Raw genomic sequence first — 22039 nt, 5'->3', positions numbered from 1 at the left:
ACGCTTCGTGGCACCTGCCTGTCGTTTATTTCTGCCAGTAAATTTGGGTCACGGTCATTAAAAGGGAACAGCGCAGCTGAGTATAGTGGCCTTCGCCAGCGCAAAGTACTTGTCTCATCAATGATTACTGACCATTCAGTTCTCATAAAGTACAGGTGCATATCATCACCATTTACAGGAGCTTATGGCTCCAGCTCCTAACGTGCAAATGACATTCACGGCAATTGTTGCACCGCTTCTGGAATGTAAAGACCGTGCACAAGTTGACGTCTCCTGATAGGTTGGAAATAATTCGGCCTCTGACAAGGTACATTGTTAGAATGAATCGTCATGACCATGACGATTACCAGAATGGCATTTTTTATATAATAAAAAAAAAATCCACATCTTCATTTTGAAAGGCATTCCTCACACCTTTTATGTGTGAACAAAAAAGAAAAAAGGAATTCAATTATAAATAACAATTCCAACAGATCTTTGCAATTACCAAAAAAAGCCAGAATTACACCATATAACTTAATTGGTGGGGGTAACACAGAATTAGCACATTATAATTGTTCCGCAGTCATGTGCCAACACTTTCGATATGACTATTGTTCCTCCATTGTACTAGTTTACAAACTGTTGGGAGTCCCATTATATTTGAATTATCGATCAATAATTAAAGACCTCACTTAATTTCTCGGACTTCACGCAATTCATGACAAAATCTATTTTAAAAAATTTGATGCATTCTATTCATAATTAGACCGTGATGTTTCCAATAAAATTAGAGCAGCTAGGCATGATAGGGCTAGTAACTGCAGGCACATTAGGGGTCAGATTGCCCCAAGCTTAATCTTCATCTAGACAATGTGTGCTGTTCAACTTGTCGAACAAGTGTTAGCTTGAAGGACTGGGAGCGTGGGCTTCTGACATAATAGACATTTTCTGATTCAATGACACCCACACCCCACACCCTCCTTTACTCGCCCTGCCTGCCTGCAATTTGTATTTGGCCTCATTGGCAGACATTGTAATTGATTAATCAGGATAAGAGAAACATATTTAATGAATGAGAAATTCATTGCCGCATGCTTAATCCTGTATTCATACTGATCAATGTTGGTTTTATCGTTCACTTGTTCATGGCATTGTGTGTTGCACGACCTCGCAAATTGGATTCATATCATAGGAGCATTAGTCATCAGCACAACCCAGCAGAATGTGCATGCGCTAATGTTAAGATCACTGTATCTTGACCAGATCGGACCAATTAATTATTTGCAACAGTGCAACATCCTGTACATTTGTAACTGAGGTACATGTGCAAAAGCAAACACATAATTTCCAAACTGACATTGAGACATTGCTATGACCTTGGAGCTTAAGACTTCTCACACGCAAGCCATATGCATGGGTACGCCACAGTTCGTCAATGTTCGACCCCGTGTGATGGGGTACTGCCACCTCCTCCTGTAAGACGTCTGCCCAGCGTGGAAAAGTAGGCCAAAAACACCCTCTAGAGGGGGCTCTTTCGGAGGTCCGTCTCGTGGAGGCCCTTCTTGCCAGCAGTGGCATGAGCAAGCAATTTCAGAACTGCCCTCTTGCCTTTTACCACCACATCTTTATTTTTAACTCTTCATATATATGTTTTTACTTTCCATCGTCATTCATCTTTGAGAATAAATAAAGCAGAAGCTTTTATGTGGTAAAAACATGTTTTCGTATATGACCTTCACGTTTACATTTTACACATCTTAAGCATAAAATTCATGAAACAATATTTCATGAGCAACACAAAGAAGGTAAAAAATTTAAAATACACCCACAAAGATGTGTTGTGAAGGGGTGTGATATGAAAAACAAGATGTGATCCTTAGCTCTGTTATGCAAAGCAGCCGAAAGCCGTCATAAATAATTAGTCACTCCTCTCCAGCAGCAGCAGCAGCACAAGAACCGCGCAGTATTTTCTAAAACTCATATCCACCAGCACTGTGCCAAAGGGCTTGCTTGCTATGCTGCTTACTACGTGTAAAATAAAGTTTGAACAAATTCATGTTCTCTGTTTTCACAAAATACCACGGCATCGCTACAAAAGAGGGAAAACTGTAGCAGACTTGCAATGGTTGCCCCCTGTCTGAGTGACAACAACAAAAATAGAACATCAATGGAAAAAAGAAGAATAAGAATATCCCGGAAGAGGGGAGAACTACGTTGAAATGCATCGTCTTGATTGATGTAAAATTATACAACTCAGTGAGAATTTGATTATGTTTTATTTTTATTATTGTATTATTTCCCTTCTACGTGACTTTACCGAAAGAACCAAGAAGACGAATCACTGCAGTCACAAAAGCTTTAAATCGAAATTTAACTCAAACTAGATTCTAAGCTTTCGTGACTGCAGGGATTACTCTTTGGTTCTTTGGGTAAAATCACGTAGAAAAATAAATCAAATAATAATAAAATACGACGTTTCGGTTGCAACACAAGCAACCATCATCAGGTAAGAATGAATGATGAAACACAAACACGGAAACAACATAGGCAGTGTTTCTGCCTATGCATTCTATTATTAATCTATTGTTATTATTATTTGATTTGATTTTCTACGTGACTTTACCGAAAGAACCAAAGAGTATTATACAACTGACAAAAACCGGGGCTTTACAGATTTCCCAGGACAGCTGGCTCAAACAGAAGATAATCCTAGGAAAACCAGGACACGTAGCAAACATGTATGCTGCGCTATGAACCTGGATTCCCAGCCACAAATAACATCAATGGCGAGTAATATTTGAACTGTTCCTGAGTCTCCCCCACGTTCACCCACTCGCACTGACCAGCGTGGTGAAGTATGGTCAAGCATCCCTCATGACCAACACGGCTTGGGGAGCCTTGATCCAGCAGCAGATTGACAAAGAGGTTGTGCATAGTTGGTATTAATTTTAGGCATCATCATGAGATGGCAGTTAGGTGGCTTGTTGCAGAGGTTCACGGTTCGACTCCAACGGCCGTCCTGGTTATTCCTGCGGGTGTAATAACCATAATATAATTAGACTGCCCTCTGTTGACTTCACAGTGGACGTTAAAATCCTCTGAAGTCATACGCAAGAGTAGGCCATTGTGTGTCGGCGTCATGGTCTAAATTTTCTAAATTCAAAAATTGGACGGAATTATACGTAATGATCATCGCCCCCTATTGGGAGAATAATCCCCGTTTAGAAGCCAAGGTGCTGAGTCACCTTTTGCCCAAATAGAGACAGCTGCAACTGGGGATGCTGTTTCAAATATGTTGAGACGAGATGTGAAGTGCTCTGAGAAGCCACAGGCGTAAAGGGCGCGACATCAAAAACAAATCCTTATCATCAACATAAAATAATGAACACTGCATCTTGGAAAAGTGAATGTTTTCAAAATAATGTTAGATATCTGCTAAACTAAATACTCTACAAATTATGTATACTGTATGTTATACATGAATGACTTAACATTGGATAGATAATTGCTTTTAATGACCATGTTATAGCATTGTTATTGGGGTTTTTTTGTAATTAATAAACTCAGACAGAGGAGGGAATACACCCAAGAGGATCGCCGCAGATATGGGATCAATGAGATCTGCTCGTGTGCGGGAGTGAAATTGGTTGTCATATCATGGGACCGCGAGGAATGATGGCAGCATGGGGAGGCCTTCATCCGGCAGCGAATATAACGTGGACGATTATGACCATGAACTTATTTATGCATATTTTGTACAATACGTTACTTTTTTCGATAACATGGCTTTTCAATTTAAATTAAACATAACAAAGTTGTAATCTTTATTTTCCCCATTCACCGTTGGATGCAAACCTCCTCACGCTGCGTCGATCATTGGGGCTGTTTGATCATGCGTCACCATGCAGGTCAGTGTGGGTTGGTGAAGGGCGCGCCCATGACCAGTTCAGCTGTCACTCACCGCTGATGTTAATCATGGCCCAGAATTGAACTCAAGTCAAGCGGATCCATAACTCGGCGCACCACCAACCACACCACTCCACCCCACCCCATCCTTTCATTACAGTATTGCACCATTATTAATACATATGCAGATACATCTATCATATTTCCAACAAAATTGCATTCAAGCAATACACTATTAAATAGCCAGTCTGTCTATTGTGGGTGTGTTGTTTTTTTTTGTCTTTCCAAGACTGCATATTTAATGTGTTTGCTCTGTGCTGGTCTTTGCAGCTTTGAGTTAATCACTGCTGACATTCAGATACCTCAGATAGGTTTTTTTAATTGAATATGAACTCTTCAAATTCTAAACTAATGCCTACAATCCCTCAACAATGCGTTTAAAGAGCGATTATGTTTCCTTCCAGAATCAGCGCCATCTACGTGTAAGCTCTTACCCATGTCTGTGCGGGATGTAGAATTGATTACCTCTCCAACATGTGGAACCTACTCAAAACATGGAATCTGCTCAACATTTGCACCAACCAGCGAAAAAAAATAACATTCTTGAACGTCAGAAAGGCTTTCCTCTGTTAAAGAAATATGCTTCATTATTATGAGCAGTGGTATTTCTCCGTTGAAATTCACAGTTTACCTTCACCGCTTCCCCTCGTTGTACCATCAACCACCTGGCCAAGTCCAAACTCGAGAACAGTGTGGGTCTCAACCGGAGGCTACGCGGATCCCTGCGGGGGGGGGCACATGTCAATGTCCCAGGGGGTAGGTGATGTAATTTATAAAAGATGTGAAATGGTATCGTACATTGGCGAATGCTCGCGTACGAATCTGCCAATATAAAATAACTACGATGCAATTTAAATCCCTATCGTAACTTCGGACGATATAAAATACCTTTCTAAACATATTGATCGAAAACAAAGTTGGGTATCCAAGAGTAACCAGCGAGCGCGATCAAACCACGTCATGCATGTGGGAGTGTCTGTTGAGACAAAATCTATTCGCTGGCAGTTACCAGCGAGTTAGGAAACCTCACAAAATGGGCAATTGAACCTTATGGTGGGACCCCGGGGTCCCATAAGCCACCCCGGCTCTCGCATAAACTGCGTTGCGACGTCATTTTATGTCTGTTGAAGGCGAACGACACGGCAATCCATTCCTCTCGACGAGCTCTACACGATGCGATAATCAAAGTTTTGTTTCTTCTGCGCATTCGTCCTCGCTGCTGCACTTGGACATGACATGACAACAAAGTGATCCGCGTCAGGCGGGTCGCGGCGTTGATGTGCGCGGTGGGACGGAGTCGCCAAAAATGTATTTATTAATTACGATTTTGACTTCCGTTCATTCGGGACCCTTGGGTCCCGCCATAAGGTTCAATTGGCAAAAACAATTATGTTCATTTTTCATACATTTATTCCTCAGAACCTTGTTGGGTCAGGCAAGGGGTACTCGGTTGAAACAAATTTAAACAAAAGGGGTACAGTAGCCGAACGATGTTGAGAACCACTGCTCGAGACCTTCCGTATATTCCTCTGCCTATGACAGACCCATATCTGCGCGAGCTTTCTGAAAAAAAGGTTTTTCCAACGAATTGCCTCTTTTAATCTGTAAACACATATGGCCATTGCATGTTGAGATGCGGTTGCATTGAGACTGCATATAAATCCACGTTGTATTCTATTGTGGGACAACTCGAAAGAGCTACCGAAAATCGAACCAAATGTGGGGTAGGATATTCCATCTCGAGGCCAACCCTCAGAATAAGCAAGCAAGGCTCTAAACGAATGAAGGATTGGATATCAGTCCTCTTCAAAGGCAGCCTTTGATTTTCCAGCAAGGGGCGGCAGCATGTAAGGTAGTAAAGGAAAAGGCGACGAGAGATGCACAGGGCACAATGGAATAACAGAACGGTAATTATTATGTTGCACTGCGAACCCCGCGGCCCGAGAACGATTCCAGGTCACGGCTGACATACAGTGTGCTTCAAAAAAATGTTAACACTTACATGGGATTCATCTTCTTGGTTCTTTTGGTAAAGTCACGTAGAAGGGAAGTAATAAAATAATTAAAATAAAACATAATAAAATAATTCTCACGACGTTTCGGCCACAACACAAGCAGCCGTCCTCAGGTGAAGACCAGGTCTGTCGAGGCGACAGCGTCTAAATGAAACACCACCACGCTTGGAGCGTCTATTTAAGCTGGGTAGGAAGGGGGGGGGGGGGGAAATGCGCCTTGACAAAATAATCTGCATATCAAGAGGAATTTAGTATATTTATGGGAAATGCAGAAATGCGACTAGTGCTACTTGTGAAATGCGACATGCCTCGGACCGCATCCGTGAACATAAAGCAGACTTGAAACACGGTAGGACAAACACCTCAGGCGTGGCAGATCACTGTTACAATTCAGTGGGTTCACATGATATTGACTTCTCCAAGACAGAGGTTCTCTGCAAGCCATCTGGCTACCATGAGAGATTCGTTCATGAGGCGATCCACATATACAAACACAGAGACAATTTCAACCGAGAAGATGGATTCCGGCTTAGCAATCCTTGGAAGGACGTAATAAACCATTTCGGATCTTAACTGATTGTGTCCACGTTTACGGTGACTTTCAGACCGCGTTCCACTCACTGACATGGACTATATATCTTGTATTCTCCGCAGGGAATGAATTCTTTGCTCCGCTGCAAGCTTCCTACCACCACTCTCCCATTGACATATTTCGTTGCTTCCTCTTAGTACCTTTCACGCGACGGTCAATGGTATAGTCTATAGCATATTGTATAATAATAAATAGTATTAAAGTGTAATGTTTAATACAATGTATAAGGTAATATATAGTATCGTAATTGTATAGTGAATATACAGCAGTGTGGTATACAGTTGGGTGGGTAGAATAATGCATAGTGTAATATTACACTATGTATTATTCTAAGACATAGGGTAGTGTATAGTAATACAGTATACAATTTAATGTTGGGTTTGTCTATGGCAGCATATAGTACGGGATAGACCCGTGTGATGTAAGGAAAAAGTTTAAAAAGTTTAGCTGGAAGCATATTATATTTTTTGCGACCTAGAATTGTAATGTATTACTTACGGTTAGTAGCTCAGCTTATTGAGAGTATATTTAGCATACTGATGATACTATGTAGTTTATACTTTAGCTTTTTACGTGGTTGTTTAGTTACTGCAGCTACATACTATTAACATTCCTTCCCTTTATTAATGCTACCCCTACCCCCTCCCTTTGATGCTGCTAATGCTGCATAATGCACGGGCATAATACGACTTTGAAAACCCCCCGCCCACCTCCTACACATTTCACAAGTAGCACTAGTCGCATTCCTGCATTTCCCATAAATATGCTAAATTCCTCTTGATATGCAGATTATTTTGTCAATGCGCATTTCCCCCCCTTCCTACCCAGCTTAAATAGACGCTCCAAGCGTGGTGGTGTTTCATTTAGACGCTGTCGCCTCGACAGACCTGGTCTTCACCTGAGGACGGCTGCTTGTGTTGTGGCCGAAACGTCGTGAGAATTATTTTATTATGTTTTATTTGTATTATTTTATTACTTCCCTTCTACGTGACTTTACCGAAAGAACCAAGAAGATGAATCCCTGCAGTCACGAAAGCTTTAAATCGAAACTTACATGGGACTATCGTTTTTAATGGTAAAAATAATGGATAATAATGGATAATACCCTGTGACATGGTAACAAATGTATGTTAATACAGGGAGGAGGACGCCCCTGCCATGCAAAGTCCCATGGGATGTTGGCTATCAACAACAAGGCAACTCCTATGACTAATTGGGAATGGGACGCAAGCGTAGGATTGATCACCCTGTCGCTGGCCGCCTTTGGGGAGGGTGTATAGTATGAAAGGCTGAAACACCCTAGGAACCAAAGGTTCACTACTGACGATGCGCTCCCCAAATTTCACCAGGCTCACTGTTCATGAACTCTTGGAAGTGCTTGCACAAAGGATAGTAACATCTCATCCTGTGTTCTTTGGAAAAATACCTTCAAAAACTCGAGGAGGCTCCACTTGTTCGCCATCGTTGTCAACACATAACGTGAATCTTCTCCAGGTGGTCTCCAGAGCCCGGAGGCACATTTATTGTGGTATTGTTGCAAATTCTCAGAAGCGTTAACATTTTTTTGAAGCACGCTGTATATCAGTCAGAACCGGGTTCGAGTTGTATCCGACCTAGTATTGGCTGCCCTCTTCACTAACTCGTAATGACCAACATTGGCTGGTGAGGTGAAGTATGGTCAAATAACCCCCCATGACCAACAAGGTCTATAGAGTTATTCGTCCGGAAGTTAATTGACAAAGGGCTGTAAATCATAATATATGATGATTATAAAGCTATTTGTCATCAAAGCCAAATTGTTGGGCTCAGTGGAGGCCAATGATTAAGGCAGTAGAGTCTCTGTGGATAGGAGAAACAAAAAAATATTTCTCATTTAGCTAACCCACTCGGCTTGCCAGCTCTCTGGAGAAGAGAAGCTTTTATCGCCTCACTCAAAGGCAAGCGTATTATGGTGCTGGACATTTGCCAAAACTACGAAATATTCCAATTAACTAAAAAGCTACATGGAAATAACGACCGCAGCGAACGATAATTTTATGCCAGCTTACCATAAAACACGATGGAGCATTGTTGAAAGGAAAAAGAATATGCACAAAAATGGAGTGTTCTCTCTCTCGGCAGACCGTCACAGTGAATATACAATCTCTGCAACACAGAGGTTGTCAAATCACACTTCATACCCACACATCTCTCCATTGTCCCCAGTATTAGCAATTAGACTGTCATGCCCATATGCATCTTCATCACATTTGTTCGCCAAGACACTTTTTAAGTCCTTAGGGTGAAGGGGTAAAGGTGCAGCCCTGCAATCTCTTGCTCGCGCCACTGCGAGTGTGGGAGCATACAAAGCACAGTCCAACAATTGATTTGAAGCTTTCGTGACTGCAAGGATTCATATTCTTAGGTTTTTTCCGTAAAGTCATGTAGGTAAAAAATTAAAATTTTAATTTTACGTAGGTAAAAAATGAAAATTTTAATTTTAATTTTCATTTTTTACCTACGTGACTTTACGGAAAAAACCTAAGAATATGAATCCAACATTAGATTTGCGGCACTGTCCTCAGCTGCCCACAACGTAGCCATTTCGTGGCTAGCATGCCTTTGCATTAGAATGTAGGCTCGTGAACATTGCCATGCACAAGAAAACCGGTGAATGTGGCCCCACAGCACCCTAAGGGCACCTGTTTCATGCAGAATGGTGAAAGCGGATTGAGGTGCGTTGGACAACCGGGACTTGGCCCGGAAATCAAACTCAGGGTTCATAGCGCGGTCCGTGACGGCTATTCCAGCCCCATGCACAGCTTAAGAAGTGAATAATTTAGACCATCCTTATTGCAGATGTGCGTGCGCGCGTGCGCAGGCAGGCAGACGGGCAGATGGAGGTGTAGTGGTTACCACATTGCGCAGCAAACCTGGCGACTCGAATTCGATTCCCGCTCATGACCAACATCATTGACGAATATTTGAACCGGTCCTGGCACGGTACTGGCCACCTAGCCTGTCGTGTGCCGGGCCCACCTTCATAGGTGCTCGATAACAGCTCTTGCCCCAAAAAGGAGGTTAAGGCTAAATGGGGGATCTTTGTCTTTGCACACAGCTAGATATGTGACCCCCTCCCCGTCGCCAGACGGCCTGTTCCAAATCTCTCGTGTAGCGCCCAATTCTAATTTTAGCCCCGTTAAAGCCTCGCTTTATCTCCTGTAATGTACCTGGTTCTCGCTGCTCAAGGGCGCGTACACATCCGTGCTCACGCTTCAGCATAGAAACGATTGCCTTCGGTGAAATGTGAGGTGTCGTTTCCCCCCCCCCCCCACCTCTGTCTCCCACTTGCATTCCTAAAAGCTCAATTTTGATGCGGTGACAAATTTGGCAGGGCCCAGCAGCTGAGCGAGACGTGGCGTGACGCTTCTCGCGGGGTGTATGATTAGCAGACGCTGGGAAGTCAGCATTCCACCTGCCATGAGCGGCCATCTCATATCGACGCACGTTCATCATCGCTCGCCAGACGACACTCGGCTTGCCACCCTGTCCTGGTGCATTGCCTTCGAGTTAGCTTCCATCCTGGAGAAGTCTGGAATTCTTCGCCGGGACTTTAAAAGTACATGTGTGTTTTCGTCTTCTTCTTGCTCTGACAAATTAAGAATGTCAGTTTTGACTGTCATGCAACGAGCATCAGCCCTCGTATGCAGAGCGAGTGTGAAAGTGGTGCCCTTTCGTGTCCAGTGGACCAGAGGTCACTTGAAGGGATCTCGGGAGGGAGCTCGTGATATCCGCTTCCTTGGGCCGCTCTCCAACAATGAAGGGTTGCCGCCAAAAAAAGGAAATTGGTATGCAATCGGGGAACTTGCTTAATTTTTTGTCAGTTGTGTAATGATGCACAATAATACACCTCCCAAGACTACAACGCATGCGCGTGTAGTTCTCCCCATCTTCTGCCATTGTGAGATATTCTCCTACGCACTATAACGTCCCGGTTTTTTTTCTACCTCAGGGGTGGTAACCCTGCCTCTCCGAAATAGCATTGCGCCCACTCAGCCCACAGTGTTTCATCATCAGCCACCGCCCCCCTCCCACTGTTCTTCTCTCTCGACAGACACATGAAACATGTCTTTAAAAATAATCCATATCACAGCATTCCGCCTGAAAGTCTTGAGAGACTCGGTAAGGATTTCGTAGGTTGCAGGATTTGTCTTTATATATATTCTAACGCATTTGTCAATAATCATCCATCGATCATCATCATCCATCATTAATCGTAAACAACCATCATTAACGTTTTCATCATGAAAATCTAAAACTTCTGCATATTTGGTGACCTATCACCAAATCTAGCATTTTTGGATAACAGTATTTTCGCCGATGCATAATTGAACATGCTTTTAATGCGACACAATTGTGGCCTTTACATACAGTTTAACTCAAAATCTATATTTTTCCTGCTTACAAATTACCTAAATACACCCCAACCTCGTCGGATCTAGGGTAGCCAAGCGAGATTGAGCCCCGTTAGTACTTGGATGGTGCGACACAAAGAGCGCTTGCCAGGTGTTGTCGGCCTGGGGGGGGGGGGGGTCTGCAAGGCATGGGCAGGATATGGCAGCGCTGATTGCTTCCCCTCTTGTGTGTGTGGGGTTTCTTTGAGATGTCCAGTCTCCTCCCGTACGAAACTAAAATGTAGAACCCTTCCAGTGAGACTTTCCTGGGTAAATAATTGGGCCTTGCGCTTCAGCGGTGGAGTTGGAAATACCGATGCCAATTGATGTAATTAAGTTGGAATTGAATCTCTCTTTGTGAAACAGTGTCATTAGATTCCAGACAAAAAAGCACCACCTGCACAGTTCCGTCGTAACCGTGCTGCGTAGGTGGATGACATCTGCTACACTCAGACGTAACATTGGAGATCGTGCGTAGCCTCATTAAGATACTACACCCACCGATGGTGTCCTCTTTGTATGTGGCCGCATTGAATGTGCGTGCTGTGCGTGCATGTCGTGCCATGGGTTATTCAGTGTGAGAGGTAATGAAAGGTTTTACGAAAGCAGCTCGATTTGGGGAAATTTTCAGGCAAATTTTTGTTACGTAAAATAATCATTAATTATAGCCAATCTCGATCAAACTATGTCAGTCGATGTTTTTTTGTACCATACTTCACCATACAGGTTTCCCTCGCTTTGTACAGGTTCGGTTTGTGCGATTTTGCGTAGATGCGGATAACCTATATCTATTCAAAATTCGCGATATGCAGTGTGAATTCTGTCATATGCGGATATGCGATTGGACGTGGGAAAACATTGTGTACTGAGTGTACTGGATGCACGAAGCGCCAGGCAACTGTCCCGTGCGGTTTGTGCTTTCTGCACCCTTTTTTGGAACGCATCTACCGCATAAAGCGAGGGAAACCTGTTGTCAAAATAATGGGTAGGCGAATTCAACTCACTCTGCTGTAGTGTTATCGTCAATGGTCTTTTGCATTTAAATAACAATATATTGTATTATATGTTTTAAAAAAAGCAATGTTTTCAACGACTAATGCATTTACAATTGTCTCCGCTGATAAATATTCCAAACAGATATTTTTAGGCAGCTTAATATAGACAGGAAATCAAAAATGAACAAGTTCTGCCGTAAAACAATCACACGGGGGTTATGTGCTGATGGAAAAATAGAAGAGATAACTTGTTTGATATACTTGGATGTAATTTGCACACCCAGAATAGATGAGAGCAAGCGGGAGAACCTTCTGTTCAAGCTTGACTTTTTTATGCGGATGCCAAATTGGAAAGAGCTAGGTTTTTGCCATTTTAAAAATAGGATGATTCATCTTCTTGGTTCTTTCGGTAAAGTCACGTAGAATGGAAATAATAAAATAATGAAAATAAAACAATAAAATAATTCTCGACAGACCTGTACCTTCACCTGAGGACGGCTGCTCTGTGAAGACGGCTGCTTGCGTTGTGGCCGAAACGTCGTGAGATTTATTTTTTAATGTTTTATTTTTATTATTTGTCTTATCGACAGACCTGTTCTTCACCTGAGGACGGCTGCTTGCGTTGTGGCCGAAACGTCGTGAGAATTATTTTATTATGTTTTATTTTTATTATTTTATTATTTCCCTTCTACGTGACTTTACCGAAAGAACCAAGAGGATGAATCCCTGCAGTCACGAAAGCTTTAAATTGAAATAGGATGATTGCTATGTCCCGTGAAAGATGCCAGATAATTATCACATCCTTATTTTGTGGATCTCATGAAATCGTATGAAGCTGTGAGGAGTTGCGATTCATGTCAATACTGTTGCAATTGGTGTTCTTACAGTGTTGGAAGTATTCTTTGGTGGATCTTTCGGTCTATCAATATTGGAAGCTCCAAATCTGGCTACATTATCGCAATTGAATGGTGACGTGTCCACTTTTGAATGGCTTCTTCTTAATTACTTGTATTCCCCTTCTTCACAACAGAACACACGACATAACCCACAGTGCACGATATGCAAATGCAACGCAAGACATTAGCAGAGCACTTTTAGCCAGGTGCCCTGAGTTTCATTCCTGGCCACAGCGAATCGGTCCTGCCCTTCCCCAAGTGGGAAGACCTTCATCCAGCAGTGGATACATAAGGGCTGAAATTATTTATTACCATACGTATTAACACACATCTTTAAGCAAATTTTTTTTTTTTACCGATGACGTTAAATTTTAGACAGTGTGGTACATGGCACCTTAAACATTCCTGACACCTCCGCCTTAATCCCAAAACGTTACTCCCCCCCCACCCATCGCAGATGATGGATTATCCATGATGTGATGCCAGTCGCTCACATGCCAGATTCGCTGCCAAGTGGTAATTTCCGAAAGACGCAATTTCTATAAAATATTAGCGACATTTCTGCATCATTTGTATTTCAAAATATTTTGCAGAGGAGGAAAAAAAGAAAAACTCATTTACTTTCATGAATGTCAATCTTGGTACAAACAACGACAACAAGAGCCCTTGCTTTTGACTTCCATTAATACATTCCACGAAATGCAGGTTGAATCATCCGACGTCAGTCACCAATGTAGATGGTTACACCGCTTTTTTTCATAACAGAATGTTTACCAGTCCAAAATGTCAATGGGTGTCACCGGGAATAAACAATGACACACACACACAAAACTACGCACGCAGAAAAACCCTGCAAACCCCCCCCCCCAAACCCACCGCCCAATTCTCCCAACACCTCCCTTTCCACGCCCGCTGTTCACAGAAGAAGCAGAAGAAGAAAAAAAACCGGCGGCACCTGCCATGTCTAAATTAATCGAGCAATCCGCCTTGGCTTGGTTCAAACGGGTTAAGGCATCTCTGACAGCGCAAGCGAAACATCTCCCGGAGGCTCTCGACGCGCGGAGCCGTTGGTGCGAGGCGTGGGGAGGGGGCCATCAGGCACTCGCTGGCATTGGGGGGCCCCTGGCCTTGCTCGCCTTGACATTTAGCAGCAGCAGCAGCAACTAAAAAACCGCCCACGCACTGCACGCAGACATCGCCGCGTGAGTCGTGGCTGCCCCCGTCATTCCTGCTCTGCGTAATAATATCCCAGTCTGGGGGCCACTACTTCACAAGAGGCACGCGCGCTACGCACGCAACAACGATGTTTCTTAATAACCGTGCCTCCAACCCACTCTCCCATCGTGTTGTTTCTTTAAGCACCGATTTTTTTTTTGTCATGGTTAACTCTGTTATGTTTTTTTTTGCAATGAATGGTAATGTTAGAACTCTGTGGGGGAGGGGGAGAAAGCGGGGATGTTTTGGATAAGGCATCGGTTACAAACCTTTCTGAACCCGTGGAGCTGGACCGCTTTCAACCCTCAAAATATATTTCGCAGAGCACCATGTAGTAAAAATAAATGGTTGGTTTTCTTTTTTCGTACCTATAAAAAAAAAAATTCATATCTGCAACAATTCCACAGACCACTTCCCACAGCCTTCGAGTACCACAGATTTGAAATCACTGGAATAAGGAAGCTATTCATTTATATTATTTCACCGAGTCAAAAATCATTCAGAACTGGGAAAATGAATCAATGAAATATATTGACTAAACATTACAATCTACTATCTGTATCTGGTCAATCTCTGACAAGCCACAACCAGCATGAAGCGATGCCCATGACCACACCAAGCCCCACCCATCACCTCCCATCCAGCGGCACCCGTGGGAGCAGACGCAATACTTTTTTCTTCCAGCTATTTTCGCGTTTTCCAATTAGTGGAGTAATCAAACCAATAATCGGTGGAGTAAATTAGTTATTAAATAATCGAACAGCAGGGTTGTAAATATAATTTGAAAAACACAATCTTCCTTTTGTTAGTAATTTCAAAACAATTAAGTCGGGCCATAACACAACCACCCAATGACCTACCATTTAGTGTAATATAGCATGGTATTCAGCTGAAGATTATCAAACAATGCAATTGATCTGGCAGTTCAACAACACACCAGAATTTCGATTTAAAGCGTTCGTGACTGCAGGGATTCATCTTCTTGGTTTTTTCAGTAAAGGGAAATAATAAAATAATAAAAATAAAACATAATAAAATACAATTCTCACGACGTTTCGCAAGCAGCCGTCCTCAGGTGAAGAACAGGTCTGTCGAAAAGACACTGTCTTTCCCTTCTACGTGACTTTACTGATAGAACCAAGAAGATGAACACACCAGAAGACAAAAGCAAAACTCAATCATCATATTAGCCATGAGAAATTCATCGATTGCTAGTCAGACCCTGTTATCCAGCCGTCTTTCAGATATAGGGCTAAATTGTATCTCCAATTTAGTGTTTATTATGATGATCATGTCCAAGAGTAGAGACAGCGTGACAGCTGAGAGATCCAGCTCGGCTGAGAGGACTCTCACTATTGAGAGATGGAGCGTTGAAATCAACTCGAATGCAAGTGCTCGGCCGGTGTGTTACAGTTGTGGGACCATCAGAGACGGCATTGGGAAGCCTTCATCCAACAGTGGTTTGATCATGGTTAATTACGACAATTATCTCCAGAGGTTGCAGGAGATAGCACGTGTTAGAGTGGTTACATTAGGCAGCCAGACATGACGCATTGCAGGCTGTGACAGAGTTTAGTCTGCAGGCCTGTTGGTGCTTTTTAATAGGCAGTGAACTGCACATAATAATTATTGGTTCAAATTTCACTGGGGTCGTGTCTAGGTTAAAAAACATTGAGAGGGCCATCTGCCTGGCGTCAAGTATAAGCTTTGCCAATTCTGACTGCATTTAAATACAAGTGGGGGGGGTTGCGCAGTGGGGGCAGTAGTTGTCACACTTCGCTATGAACCCAGCGACCCACGTTCAATTCCCAGCCGTGGCTAACATCAGTGGCGAGTGATATCCCAGCCAGTCCTGAACATCTCCTTGACCAATCCACACTGCGCCCAGCATCATTGATGGTGCTGGGCAATTTGCGGGGGGGGGGGGGGGGATCCGGAGCGAATTTGTATTCGTTTGAGGCCCCCACATTTAGATGTATTAACCCATAGTCGTCTTCTTTCGTACGGCACGTTACAGAGATGATCACCTGATTACATGGGAACTAGCAACTTTGTAATAAATCGATGGCTGGATTCTGCCGCCATTCTGCGGTCTTGACCGTGAGCTGATGAATTGCTTGGTGGAGGTGCTGCCATTCAATGGTCTCAATGAGCAGTCAGCAGTTGACCATGTGCTCCATTGTCCCACTGCTGTCCCAGGTGGAACTATGGTTTTTTTATGTGATGCTTGTGTAGTAGATGGGCGCGTCGACCACACAATGTTGTGCGAAGATGACGATTGACAGTGGTCCAGAGTTTGCGAGGAATCGAGAATCCACGAACGGTGTTCAGTTTGGTTACCGGTGATCAATCAATGACTCGATGATTATTTTACGTGCCAATATTTTGCCCACAATAAAGTAGGCATCAGCGCACAGCAGAAACGAGAGCGGTGCACGGGGCACAGACCAACAGCAATTAAAAAATAAGAAACCGTCATGCCCTCAGCGCCCACCACCGACTGAGCAAAGTAAATTGGTCACCTGCGGGTTTCTCCATTCCATTCACCATATGATCACAGGTGGTACATGGCGGTCGGCGTTTTAAATCACTGGCTCGGAAGAACACTCCCGAGTGAGTTGGCAGAAGAGATTAAAAGGGACGTTGTGAGATGAGAGAAGAGATACAGATGACTCGGCGTGATGTGCATGCATGCTTCCTCTGCTGTTTTGTTCTTGATGCCGTGTAAAATGTACTTGAAAATGTATAAATGGCTACCGTATAAGTTGTTGATCTTGTAATCTTTTTACGCGTCTCATTGCGTGTTTGCTATTTTTGTTTCAATTGGCACCCTGGACTCCCTTGCAAATGGGAAAATGGATCTCAAGGAGATTATCCAGGTAAAATATTTAAATGTGAAAGGACGGAGTGAAATGTGGGGGATTTAGACGAGACGCAAATGAAGTTAGATGAAAGAAGAGAGATGCAGACACATGGCAGAGATTATAGAGATGAATTTGCATTTTAATATTCATAAGTTAAAAATATATTTATAAGAATTTGAATTGGAGCTGATATTTGGTTCAACCTCATTTTTTTCACAAGCTGCTTGAAGCTCCGAGCATTTGCATCGTTTGCCGACACAGAGCGCCACACCTGACCAGTGCGTTGAAGTGTGGTAAACAAAAAAACCATGGCCGATATTGCACGGAGAGGCCTTCATCCGGTGGACTCAACCAGAAATTAAACCCAATGAATAAATTGCATGAGCTAAACTCTCGTAATTATATCATTCTACGAGATTGCGATACTACCACGAGATGTCTTGGCCATAAAATATGTTACGTAACGTGTCCTATTTTTGTATTACTCGTGTAATCGTGAATAATTACAATTTCTCTGCAATGTCAATGTTGATCTTGAATTTGTTCAGAGCAGTGTTAACGATTGACCAGACAGTGCACAGTCCAACGTCGAATATCCAACCATCGCATATCCCTCCCACTGACCAATTAACTGCACACACCCGTTGCGGCGTTTGTGAGAGGCGTAGCTGTCAATTTTCTAAAGATATTTTCACACACGAACACACACAACTTCATCTCACACGTCAAATTTCCTACGTTTCAATCAATATGCGCATTTTTCAATCCAGTAACATATTTGTGCACGGTGTGATTGTATTTTTTTTCTGCAGATGTTCATGTACCCCGCGCTTTTCGCATATCCGTGTAGGCCTCAGTTCCCAGCCAGGTGGATGTGCGATGCATGTAAGATGTACGTTTATTCAAACAGCACAAATGCATTAAGTCTGGTACCCGTCAGCGATGCATGCCAACTCAAAATTAAAACGCACCACCAAACATGCCATACGAGGATTGAATTATGATTCGCAATAATATCTTTAGGAAGAAACAGAAAAAACATAGCACTTTGGAATGCTGCCCAGCGGTTATCCCCCAATCCCCAATCTGCCCCCCCCCCCACTCCTTATTCCTATGGGCATGATCCCTTGTCCTCTACGTGACCCCAACACTCAGCCCCAACGTGCCCCCCACGACGTCTACACATCCAAGAAAATCTATGTAAAACATTTAACTACCAAGTGCAACAAAAATGTGCACCGGGAATATGGCAACGTTCGTTTATATAACCCCTATTCATTCGCCGCCGTTCTCTAAACAAATTGAAATAGGGACACACGCGGATGGTAATCATGCTTTTTATTTTTTAAGGCAACACCGTTTGCCAAATATTGGAAATTGCGCCCGTCTGCACATTCACTCGTTTGTCAACGATCAATTGGCAGACAGCTCGACGGCAGATGATTGAGTTTGAGAAGCCGCAACAAATCTCGGCATGGGCGTGGAGTTTAATGGAGCCGTTCTTCGTTCCAGGAAGCGCTGCCAAAAACCATGATGAGAACCATACGTGTGCAGAGCCTCCATAGAGCCGATTTTCGAAAAGTGTTTTGGTTTGGCCATGTTTGTTTGTTGTATTACAGAGTTAGACTGATGGCCTTAATCTAAGTTGTCTTGTGGTTGTTGTTGTTGTTTGACTTGCATCCCACTGGGATTTTTGCACACAGAGTTGGTGTACGGTGATTTTTTCTGCAATATTTTGCTGTCTTTTCTTGGATTTTCTGTTTGCACATATTCACTTTAAGATGTTTTTTTATTCATGTTTTTGTTTTTTGTTTGTTGCGGTTGCACCCGATTCAAGAGCCGAATGGCTCACAGGGCTATACCTAATAAATGAACTTTGAACTTTGAGAGCCACTCGATCAAGGTAGCACCGGTTACAGGTTTCGCTCGCCACACAGGTGGAATGTACATAGAGGATCCGCTTCGGAGGAAAGGGGAGCGTGTAACAAAATGCATTTGAATTAGCACGTGTGTCGTTTATAAGGTCGCACAAATTAACCGCAATACCATGCCGATCTCGTCAAGGACCATAAACCATCACGCAAACTCCAGTCATCCTCGCAGCGGCCTTCGGCTAGCCCTTGAACAAAGACGGTCACTGCATCGCCCGCTTTCAGATGCACTTCTGCGGCCATATGGAACGCTCTTCCTTCCGATATTAGGAAGCCATTGGAGATATGCACTTTGAAATTTATATTGAAATCTCACTTATTTAGAACAGTTTTTTGTGTTTAGTTTCTTGTCCTGCCCCCGCACAGCCGATCGGCACGGTTGGCTACGTACGGTGCGACATACGTTCAACAGAAACACATTCCGTGTATCAATATTTCGCACCGTCCTCAATAGAATCTTTACTTAGGTCCATTTCATTCAGTTGTATGTGAACAACAAGTAAATAATTAGACGAGAAATGGTGTCCCGTCAGAAAGGTATTTAGAGGGGTGCCATTTTACTTTTTAGACGTACGTTTTGTTTTATTCATTTGATTTATTTTGCCATCAATAGCTTGCAGTGATTAAACTGTTTAACACATTTTATTATTGTTCCTAGGTAGTAAGTGTCATTTCCTAATTGCCTATGCCTCAAAAGTATATAAAATTTCTATTATTCCCCACAAACTTTGCTTTGTGACCAGAACAGTGATATTTTAAAAATTACCTATTCTTAAAGAGAAAACGGGCGAATTTGTGTCTTTTCGTTCACTTAAAATCAGAAAAAAACATGAATCAAAATTAACATGTATTTATACTAAAGTAATACAAAATGACTACAAAAGATTTAGACACCAAGGCGCACTACCACAGGCGGGACTGGCCACAGACGACATGAGTTCTCTGTGGGGAGGAACAACGTCAAGTGGGAGCCACTGGTGGACCCCCGGAAGGTACCGATGCCACCACTGCACATCACATTGGGCCTTATGAAACAATTTGTCAGAGCTGTAGATAAGGAGTCGGCAGCCTTCTTCCCTAAGCTGTCTGAGGCAAAGGTCAAAGCCGGTGTCTTCGTCGGACCACAGATAAAGAGTGCAATGAATTCCCCAAGAAGCTCTCTCATAAGGAGAAAGCGGCTTGGAACAGCTTTGTCGCAGTGGTTCGTGGCTTCCTGGGCAATCACAAGATCGAAAACTATGTGGAGCTGGTTGAGACTGGTGAAGAACTACGGCACAATGGGCTGTTGGATGTCCCTCAAAGTCGATATCCTTGATGCTCATCTTGATAAATTCAAGGAGAACATGGGAGCGTACTCGGATGAGCAAGGCGAGCGCTTCCACCAAGATATACTGGACTTTGAACGCCGCTACCAAGGACAGTGTAACGAGAACATGATGGGAGACGACATTTGGGGTCTGATTCGTGAAAGTGATTTACGGTATAATCATAAATCTCGAAAAACTACTTCTAAATATTTTGTAGTAATCTTTTTATTACTTTAGTATAAATACATGTAAATTTTTTATTCATGTTGTTTTTTCTGACTTTTTTGAACGAAAATACACAAATTCGCCCGTTTCTCATTGAAAATAGGTAAATTTCAAAATATCACTGTCCTGGTCACAAAAGCTAAGTTTGTGGGGAATAATAGCCATTTTCTCTACTTCTTGGTTCTTTCGGTAAAGTCACGTAGAAGGGAAGTAATAAAATAATAAAAATAAAACATAATAAAACAATTCTCACGACGTTTCGGCCACAACGCAAGTAGCCGTCCTCATTCTTCGCCTGAGGACGGCTACTTGCGTTGTGGCCGAAATGTCGTGAGAATTGTTTTATTATGTTTTATTTTTATTATTTTATTACTTCCCTTCTACGTGACTTTACCGAAAGAACCAAGAAGATGAATCCCTGCAGTCACGAAAGCTTTAAATCGAAATTTTCTCTACTGTTGAGGCATAAGCAATTACGAAATAACACTTACTACCCAGGAACAAAAATTGTTACATAGTGTCATCAATTATACTTTTGTTTGTGTTTAAAACAGGTTATTATCATTGTAATCTTCCTGTTTAGTTACACACGATAAAAAAACGTTTTCGCATTCAGTTTAGTTGCTGTACAAAATGTGTTTCTACAGGAACGGACGACGTCCACCAGGGAGATGGAGGAGTGAAATCAGCTCGAGTGCGGGTGCAAGGTGGATCATCATTACATCGCAGCGTCTTAAGAGATGGCAGCGGCGTGGGGAGGCCTCCATCCAGCAGTGGATTGACCAAGACCGATGATGGTTGAATGTATGTTTTAAACCCGACATAAACATTTGTTAAAATATTTTGTTTATTATTTGTACCAGCTAAATTAAGTACTGTCTGTGAAAGCATTAAGTGTATTTTAAGCTTATTTCATTTGTTAACACGGATGATCCCGTGCAGCTAGTTGCCCGCCTTTCATTATTATTATTAAACGCTTTTATTTAACTCACTCTGTTGTTGTTGTCGTATCCTCAAATCTTGTAACAATTTTAACCCACTTCCCAATGTGGTATCGACTGCAAACTTGGTATACTTATGTCACAATGATAACAATACTATATTCTATCATTTAAAAAAATAAAAAATATATTTTTAATCATTCTTTTTTATATGTTATGTTTCGGCTTGGGTCTAATTGTCCACTCTCAACTGGCGTTGGCTGTAAATCACCACGGCCTCTTACATTATGGCAAGCCTCGGGGCCACTTCCTGGAGTCGTGGAGTTCTGCCATTTTCCCGCATATAACCCGCGGGGTAGACCACTTTTTACAAACAAATCAAGACCCTGCGGGGTATATGGAGGTGCAGGGTATATGGAGGTGCGGGCTATCCCAAAAATATTTTACACGTGTGACATGTCATAACTCGTTAAATGTCTTCATGGTAGGACTATCCACTATGCAACACATACTTTTGACTAAAGCACTCCTGAATAAACCACTCACACTAAATTGCACATGTTATCACGTTTTAAATGAATTGTTTTTACAATTAAACGACAATCTTTGAAGTGTGCGCACTGTTTACCTGCGACGGGAGAGCTGGGAGAAGAGAGAGGTGGGGATTGGGGGGTGGG

At 42.7% G+C, this 22039-nt stretch overlaps 1 long non-coding RNA gene across 1 annotated transcript in view; it reads right to left on the bottom strand.

Annotated features, from left to right (window-relative positions):
* Positions 1-22039, bottom strand: part of LOC144935120 (uncharacterized) — a 154292-nt gene that overhangs the window by 101802 nt on the left and 30451 nt on the right. The window lies entirely within an intron of this gene.

The sequence above is a fragment of the Lampetra fluviatilis genome, chromosome 12 (genome assembly GCF_964198595.1).
Source record: "Lampetra fluviatilis chromosome 12, kcLamFluv1.1, whole genome shotgun sequence".
Classification (NCBI taxonomy): Eukaryota; Metazoa; Chordata; class Hyperoartia; order Petromyzontiformes; family Petromyzontidae; genus Lampetra; species Lampetra fluviatilis.
This window is presented reverse-complemented; position numbering and strand designations above follow the sequence as displayed.